The sequence below is a fragment of the Dermacentor albipictus genome, chromosome 8 (assembly GCF_038994185.2).
Source record: "Dermacentor albipictus isolate Rhodes 1998 colony chromosome 8, USDA_Dalb.pri_finalv2, whole genome shotgun sequence".
In the NCBI taxonomy this organism is placed as follows: Eukaryota; Metazoa; Arthropoda; class Arachnida; order Ixodida; family Ixodidae; genus Dermacentor; species Dermacentor albipictus.
This window is the reverse complement of record NC_091828.1, coordinates 102267927-102276695: the sequence shown is the minus strand read 5'-3', so window position 1 is coordinate 102276695 and position 8769 is coordinate 102267927.

The following is an 8769-nucleotide window of genomic DNA, read 5'->3' as shown; positions in this document are numbered from 1 at the left end:
CTTCTGCGTATAAGTTTGATCAACGAGCAGTTTTCCGTAGCGTCATCGCAAACGGCGACGAGAAATTTCGCATCGCTGAGTGATGCGCATGTTCCGTTGTAGAGCAGTCCCTTCGTACGGACGGAATGGAACATACGGCACAGCCTTTTCATGTCGCCAAGAATTCTTATTTTCTCGTTATCCGTCCCCTCCTTCCGGGTGGGTATAGGGACAGTGAGAAATATTTATTTTTACAAACGAGAAACCAGCTCCAGCGCGGCCAGGTGTAAGGTTCGAGCTACACCGCGTAGCCGACATCAATCGTCCAAGACCAGTGGCGTAGCCAGAAATTTTGTTCGGGGGGGGGCTACGCCACTGGCCCTACGTATATATATATATATATATATATATATATATATATATATATATATATATATATATATATATATATATATATATATATATATATATGGGGCCAGTGGCGTAGCCAGAAATTTTGTTGTTGCATTTAAAAGTAAAAGTTTAATTCCAGTGACTACTGCTTTCAAATTTTTTTATTTAGGTGGTCAATTATTTATTAAAAATTGGCCAAATCGAAAATTTTCAGAAAACGAAGCTATCAAGTTTAAAACTCCGTGACTCAACAATGAAAAATGATATCACAATTCTGTGAATTGCATCTAATAGTACATCTACAGCGGACAAAATGGATATGTTACACATGATTCTCAAAAAAATTTAATATTGTGGAAATACGGCTTGTGCAGAACCCTTGTACACAACGTAACCAATTCACGTAAAATACAAATTGACATAGCAAACTTGCCCCCTTTGACTGTAATAATAGACGCCGTTTACAGAACCACAGTGTCTGTTATTCATGCATAGCTATTAGTTTGTAAACGTCGTGCTTCTATATTTTCAAACTTTCGAATTTTTTAAAATATTTTAAACAACATTCAGGCCCTAAATCGAAGTTGTGTTTCCAACAGAACTAGGATTTAACTTTCTCTCTCAAATGCAACGAATTTCAGTAAAAGCGATTAGCAGGATTATCTAAGAAAAGGGTTTCTACGTTTTACAAGTATTTGAATAGGTCGCGTCGGATTGGACCCGAGCTAAAGCTTCCTCTTAAACAATTTGTCAAGGGATCAAATACATGAATAACTGCATTGTCATTGCCAAAGATGCTGCAAACGAATTCTTGAACGCTACGCACAGTCAAAACAATAAAATGTGTATTTCTTCATAAAAGAATATACTCGTATGTGCCAAAAATATTGCCCAAAATAACTGATATCAATGCTTCCATATTTTTGTCTATTTAAGTAAAGAAAATATCACACGAACTTTACAACTATATCAGTTCGAAACCAGGAAAGCAGTGCATGCCACTGATATGAAAAATGAAAAGGCAATGTACTGAACAAGTTGAGGACAAATATGTTAATGAAACTTTGTCATGCAAGAACCGTGCTTACATTCTTGTATATATGCAATGGCCAGTGAAAAATATCAATGACGCTGTAATTTGTTTTAATGTATTACGCAGAAGCAGCTGTCACCGGTCGTGTATCGTGAGTAATTGCACCGAAATCAGTCGCAACAGAGGGCACGTATAAAAAGCAGGAATTCTGCAAGATATACGAGGGCAAGTCAAATAAATGTGAGCCAACAACGGGGTACTTCTTTTAAAAGTAGTCTTCATGAGAATTTAGACATTTGTCCCATTGACTAACGAGTCGCGTGATTCCCGTCTTATAAAACTCCTTGGCTTGCTGCTTCAAAAAGTCTGTATCTGGTTCCCTTGAGCTGTTTTTTCCGTTGCCCCAAAATGTAGAAGTCGCAAGGTGACAGGTCTGAGCTGTATGGCGGATGCTGAAGCGTTTCCCACTTGAATTTTGCCAGTTTTGTATTAACCACGTAAGCGACCTGGGGACAGGCATTGTCGTGGAACAAGATGACCCCATTCGTCAATTTTCCACGTTGTTCCTTCTTGATTGCGACACACTGCCGTTCTGGCGTTTCACAATATCGGAAACAATTGATAGCCTCTCAAGATTTAGCAAATTCTATCAGTAATGGACCCTGACGACCGAAAGAAAAGTCAACAACACCTTTCCAGCGGAAATGATGGCCTTTGCGTTCTTTGGGCGTGTAAATTCGAATGTTTCCACTGTAAGCTTTGCCGTCGTGTTTCAGGCTCGTAGTAGTGGCACCAAGGTTCGTCCCCGATCACAATTGCAAACATGAATTCATCATCCTCATTGTGATACCCGATCAGATGAGTCAAGGCAGCGCGAAAGTACTCCGTCTTCTCGCTATGGATCAAAATCTTGGGGATCCATTGCGCTCCAAAGAGCCGATAACTGAGAAGCTCATGAATTAAGGCGTGAACCGAACCGTGACTGATGTTCAGACGGTCTGCCAGTTCATCGATGCTTATTCTCCGTTCTTGTTTCATCAGCTCATGAACCTTTGAAATTGTGTGGGGGGTGATTGCACGATGGTTTTGGCCCGGTCTTGGAATGTCTTTACAACGTCCTTTGAACCGTTTGCTCCAACGCTTCACAGTGGTCAATGAAATGCCGTGTTCAACGTAAACGGCAGCCATACGGCCATTAATTTCTGTTTCGGAAACACCTTTAGCTGTCAAAAACTTCGCGACACCTAGCTGTTCAACTTTTGAAGTGCCCATTATGTGACGCAACCATATTCAACCCAGTGTATGAGAGCATTAAAGAACATTTATCTTCACACCTGCGTGTCACTTTTGTAAATGAGACATGCCGTTCTCCTACGCGCATGCCTCGCAGATAATGAACCGAACCATTATTGCGTAGTTAGGGTAGGCGCACTTTCATTTGACTCGCCCTCGTACATTAGAAATGCAAAGATACAATGGGATATACAAATGTGAAAATACGGCTTGATAAAGTACAAAAAAGTGTCACTGGAAACATAGTTCACTGCATGTATACACAAAACATCGCAACAAGATATTTAAGTATACGTATAAGTCTCCAATGAGTCTATGTATGTAAGAAAAAGTAACTGTATGTAATGCGTCAAACAAGGCAAATAAACATGTTGCACAATCATAGATACACAGAATCTTAGATTCCGCCCCGATTCCATCCACTCCCCCCGATGTATTGCGTGCGACGGAAGGCGGCGCGCTTGCTCCCCGCTTTTCTCCTTTGCGCACACAAGACTAAGCCACCATCGTCGGCTCACCCATTCCACCTCCCCCCCTACGCTTTCATTCGCACATACAGCATGCAGCGCGTGGTCACGATTTTATCCCCCTTGGACTTTATACGAAACATGAGGGCGACGGCGACGGCAGGAATGCGCCTGGAGTGTCCTTATAATTGCTTTCGCAATAATATAATAAAGGTATCCGGCAACTGAAGCGTCCCGTCGCCCATTACTTTCCGCAAAAGAAGTATCAGAATCGAACTTTCACCATGCGACAATTCGCTGCGCCGCAACAATGTATTTTTTTCTGTGAGGCGGAGGCACCGAAATGGAAAAAAAAAACGCATAGGAAAGTATGTTGGCCAGAATCGAATGCCTACATCGGGCACCTAATGGGGCTACAGAATTAATACCGAAGAAAACATGAGACGATTGGCCCACTGAGATCCATTCGCATATTGCTCAGTATCCTACACCGGCGAAACAAGACTTTCCGGAAAGGTTCCGTTCAAGGAACGCGGTGCAATCCTTCGAGTCCCCACAGTGATGGCGGCGAGCGACCATTGTTTTTAACGCGATAGCGTTAAGGAGCTCGTGTCGCAGAAAAGCCGGTGTCGTCGGCGTCGGGTGTCGGCGTCGGCGGCGTTGACCGTGAGCGATAAATCACGGCAGGCGCTTCATAAATAAAAAGCAACTTCCAAGATTGGCCCGGTGGGAATCGAACCCAGGTCTCCGAAGTGTGAGACGGAGACGCTACCACTCAGCCACGAGTTCGATGCTTCCAAGCGGTGCAAACGCGCCTCTAGTGAATGCGGTGTTGCCTTCGAAACGAGCCGTGGAAAGTTATACTGCGGTGTATATCGGTAATTATGAACATGTAACGTACAGAAGTCACAATTACACGAGTTGCGAAGTGCGTTTCCGCTGCATTTCTTCTGCGCTTTCCGCACACGCAGAGCCATCTTGCGGCAAACACAGAAGACCCCCTCCTCTCAATGTACGGCGCTGCCCCGACAGGAGGCGCGCCGCGCGCGCATTGGGACCGCTGCCAGGCGCGTCGCAGGACTCCCTCTCCCCTGACGACGCTTCGCCGTGCATCCGGTTTAGATTACTATCTATCTCTCTGCCCGTGCCGATCACGACGTTTGGCTGGCGTAGATCGTTTCCCCTCCGAGACACCGAGTTCTTTGGTTCGTTTCGTTCGCTCAGGCGCACGTTTCGTTGACGCGCCGAACGCTGCGTTGCTCGACGCTCACCGCGTGATAGGTGGGCGCTAAGTCCGATGCGGGGCGCATCGTAAGTGATTGCTGTGCCGTAGCGCATTGTCTTATACCCCTTGGCGGGTCGACGGGAACGCTGTCGCGTCCCACTCTTGAAGGCGAAGCTTAAGCGTCCTCCAATTTTTTTTTTTCTCGTCTGCTAGCCAGAAAGCTTTCAAAACTCTGTCAGGTGAAAATCCGCTCGGCCAGAGCAAACCGAATGCCCACCGAAGTGCACCGCGCGGTGGTCGGGGCCGTACGAGAAAAACATATGCACTCTGACTCGCTCTGGCAGCCCGCGGGTAGGGTAGCGAGAACAAAGAAATTGAAGAGGCTCAATGTGTTCTCGGCGAATAAAAGTCAAAGTAGAAAAATAAATAAGAACGTAGTTACTTTGGCTGGCTTTGGTGTCTTGACATGGTTGTTCTGGCGTAGGTTAAAAAGTGTTGATATTTTTTTTATGTGACATGACGGCACAAATGAACCACCCCAACACATCGTCTCTTTGGACCTCGCTGCGTGCTTTGTCAACTCGTCTGCTAGTGTGTTGATTTGGCTTGTCCCGTTGTATGTTCCGATGTAAGACTTTAGAAAAGTCAATGGACCTTTGGCGTCAAATGTTTATAACAACATTAAACCAACAAAGTTCCGCAATTGAAAATTTAAAGCACAACTTTGGAAATGTCAATGCACGTTTCACATCAAGAGCTTATGAGATTTATACCCATAAAGTTCCGCAATTGATATCCATGCGCTCCATAGATTCCGTGGCCTCAGTGAGATGCCGTGGCGAGCCCGCTCACCATCAAGGCGCCCTTGAAACTTTGTGTTCGTATGGGACTGCTTGGCGTTATGTGACTGCCGGTGTATGGGCATTGCCACGAAATCCAGCCCGAGTTCGCAATCTTCGCGGTTAAATGTCTTTTCGAGCGTCAAAAAGACATTCTAGACAAAATCCAGAGTGATTTCCGGCGCCGGGGGTCGCTTTGGTCAGCGGTGCATGGACAGCACGAAAAAATTTCGGGGGGGGCTGAAGCCCCATAAGCCCCCCCCCTGGCTACGCCCCTGTCCAAGACACAAATCCCAGTGTCGCAGCCAGGGGCGCGTAGGGGGGGGGGGGGGTTGTACAGGTACTCACCCTCCCCGAAATTTCTGTGTGAGCGTAATGCAGTGATTTCGACTTGTTGGTGAGACACACAGTTGCAAGTTAGCGCCTGTGTGTGTGTCACGTCTTCCTTTCGTCCTTGTCTTTTCACGCGCTATAAACCTCACGATCTACTGAACCGTTTCAATTTTTCCGCGCCTAAATTCATGTAACAAATATATAGATTTTTACCTCCATTTTCTGAACACATAAGCAAAGTCTGCCCGACTCTTGGCCAATCCCCGCGAGTGGGTAAACGGCAAACTCAAAAAGATCATCATCATCAGCAGCAGCAGCAGCAGCAGCAGCAACCTCACGATGTGTGAGCGCGCCGCCTGCCAAGTGCCCTCTCGACCCCCCCCCCCCCCCCCACTTCCTAAGCTTCCCGGCCCCAGTCAAGTGCGTGCAACCCTCCCTCAAATTCAGAGCCAACAGTGGTCGGCTTCTTGACTACGAAGCGTCGACCCCTCGGCTGTCTGCCACGTTATGCCTTGTGTGCTGCGGGTGGCTGGTAGTCGCCGGAGCCCGTATAGAGATTGGAGGATATATGCTATTGACTCTTTATGATTGTACCAGGTGTTTTTTTATGCGACACACCCTTACTAGTGTGCCTTCCCTTTTTGGGAATGGGCTACGCGGATAACTGGAGATTAGCAGCAAACAAAAAAAGGAGATTTCAACGATAGTCGCCCTAGTTAACCAAAATGAGCGAATTAGCTTTGAATTCGCTGAATTGAAGGTACATGTAATCGCGAAATCGGTGCCGAGTAGTGAGGCCATGTCTGCTTAGCATAAATCCTATGACTATATATTGTCTTGTCTTGTCTTGTGTCCCAGACAGTGGCGCATACCCACTAAGGGAGAATGGCCAAGAAGCAGGCGGTTTTTCATGTGCTTAGAAGTAAAGCCAAACTAGATTTAAATTGTGGAGCGTGAGAGTAGAACTGTAATTGAGACGTATGATGAAAATATTCAGAAGAATTTTGATAAAATAAGTTAACGTAAATAAATGAAATAATAGAAAATATTGATAATTTTAGAAAGTCAGCAAGGTACTCTTTTTGTATCTCTAATGAAATTGTAAATTGCAAGAAAAGCATCCCTGTGGCTTGATTCCAGTGAGGTCGCACCGAAAGAAAGAATGGTTGGTGAGGTTAGCGATAGCCCAAGTTTGGTGAATGAGTGTACTAATAATTTTCCTTGTCTTATAAAGCGGCGGCAGGAGAGAAAATAATGTTCGATGGTTCGATGACTATATATAGTGTGAGCGCAACACATGCCTGAATTTCATCATCTTCTCTACTTATCATCATCCATTGTGCATCTCATTGACCTGTATGTATAATCACCAGCTGCACAGCTTGGTCCTCGTGGTGGCAGCGCGGGCTCGGCTGGAACAAAACGCTTCCTTATAATACCGCCACTTTCGAGGTACGAGACCTTGAAACGTGTTACGAAATATAGCTGCGTTCTCTTTCTTTCTCTCGCTCCCAAAAGCCTGCATTTAACATTTTCGAACAGTATTAACCGCAACACTTAGGCATATTTTCTTTAGCACATTTCGGGAATGAACATCTCGAAAGTTCGGCTATAGTCTTAGGATTTCTGTTAAGGAGTCGACGTACGACTTTACAACTCGTCGCGACTTCAGTTTGGCTACTAAAACAGGTACCCTAAAGTTAGTCGTTAATACGTTAATTCTAAAATCATATTTTAGTTATTCAGTGAAATTACCGTTAAAAATCTTGCCCTATCATTGTCCGCTTACATAAGTAGCCTGTCTGCCAAAACGACAGGGGCCTAGATGTCATAGTTATTTTTTTCGTGAGTTCCGCAAGAAAAAGAAATGGCTGTGGCTTAGCTAAGGTTAAGCCCAGGATGCGAAGCATACTAGCCTTTATTTTAGTTGTTGAACCACTGTTTAGCCTGGTGAACTGCTGTTGCTTGGCTATATGTGGTTCGGCTAGACGAAGAGACGACTCATGCAGGCGAGCGCACGAGCTGAGACCCGGCTATGTAGCTACGCGGCCGCAAGCGAGCGCACGAGTTGAGCCTCCGCTTTTGCGGCTTTTATGACGTCATATGGTAGCTACGCGGCCGCGCGCGGCGCAGCAAGGAAGAGCGTGGTTGTGCGGCTAGTATGCTTCGCATAAAAAAGAAACACCTGATATTTTTAGGAACTGCACGGCAGGCTACGAGGGACGCCGCATCGAAGAGCCCCGGATTAACTCAAACGAAGTGGGGGCATTAAATCAGCGCATATACAATGCACTTGCATCCGAGTACACGGGCATTATCCCCGTTCCGCCTCCTTCCAAACGGGGGGCTGTCGCCCACTGCATGTATGGGAAACAAATGAACGGCCTCTTTCAAGTAAGTACGGCCGCTAGCAGAACGTAGTGGAAGAGTCAACGACTACGCAGCGGGACAGCTGACGTGTATATGAAGTGCACATGCGCGCAGGTCGTCCCTTTGAACCGCACAACTGTCATTTCGATCCCTATTGATATAGGGATCGAAATATACAATGATATATACAATCTATTTTCATTCATTTAATCATCCTTATTCACCCCCATCCCATGCCCTTGTATGCCCTGAGGCATTTATCCTCGCATTCAAAAAAAAAAAAAAAAACTCATTTCGCAGCACAGAGAGAGATCTTATTTACAGGAAAGGTGGAGAGGTCGACTCCCGAGCCGATGCGCTCTATAGCCTGCTACTCTGCACTGGGGAATGGGGAGGGAAAGTACTGCGATAGCTGGTGACGTGGAGGAGAAGGAGTGGATGCGTGTGCGCGTACACTGAACAAATAATTCATTGTGACAGACGGAACGGTGCTTGCCAGGCTGTCCGAGAACGATGCCAATCCGAAGTCTCAATATACCGGCATTCCCATGCGTACCTCAGCGCAGCACCGCCAGATTTCCCTCTAGGTAATATTGTGAGAAACTACGAGCTGCGCTTTCAAAAAGGTAGCAGAGACAACGGACAAGACTGAAGTACAATCGCCCCAGCTTGGTGCACACGACCACGAGCTTTTTTTTTTTAGATTCGCCCGGTTAAGTTGGTAGCCGAACTCGGTCTACATATATGTGCTGTATACAGCACGTAATAGTTCGTTATTACGTCATTTTTAACTATTGTTTCCCCCATTTAATTCTCAAAATGTCCTAAAAAATGTAG